This window comes from Myotis davidii, unplaced genomic scaffold, assembly GCF_000327345.1.
Source record: "Myotis davidii unplaced genomic scaffold, ASM32734v1 scaffold880, whole genome shotgun sequence".
Lineage (NCBI taxonomy): Eukaryota > Metazoa > Chordata > Mammalia > Chiroptera > Vespertilionidae > Myotis > Myotis davidii.
This window is the reverse complement of record NW_006292566.1, coordinates 329,669-330,444: the sequence shown is the minus strand read 5'-3', so window position 1 is coordinate 330,444 and position 776 is coordinate 329,669.

Genomic DNA, 776 nt, shown 5'->3' with positions numbered 1-776 from the left:
CTCCTTGTTCTCTCCCCAGCACCGGGCCTCTTCCTCTCAACGTCCACTTTGTGGCCATGAGGTGCCCCGCCCCCCAAACCCCTCACCTGCGCCCTCTCCCCGTGCTCCGCCTCCCAGAGCCTCCGGCCTCCTCCCCGGTCCAGTCTCCACGAGGGCAAGGGGGATGCGGGCTGGGGCGGCTCGCACATCGGGCCTGGGGTGCTGCTGGCCGCCTCCCCAGGAGGTGCGAGGAAGTGGACGTGCGGGTGGCCGTGGCGGGGCCCTGTCCGGCCGGGGCTTCCTTGCCGGTGCCCGAGCTGCGCGCCTGACACCGAGCCGGAGCGCCAGGGGCTGCGGCAGGCGGTGCCCAGCCTTGGCTTGGAGTTGGCCATGGTGCGTGGGAGCCGCTGGACCTTCCCATGTGGCCACGGGTCCCCACTGTGGTCCTCAGACCCCCTGGAGCCCCACCAGGCCTCACCTGGGCCCAGGGAGATGTGCACAGACTGGTGTGCGGCAACAACTCAACCATCAGCCAGGGAGGCCAGCCTGGCTGGGACGGCTGCCCATGGGCCGCGGGCCACCTCTCTGCCGCGTTGACACATGTTCACTTTGTACTTCAATGACAGGCATGCTTTGGTTTTTGTATAAACTATACTTTCACACTCTATACATTATAGAGATTCTGTAACTATATTTTTTTCCACTTGACATTATATTTTTTGTGATTTAACCATGGCAACATAAAAATGAGTCTAATTCATTCCTTTTTTAGATTATTCATTTGAAGTAAATTTTAG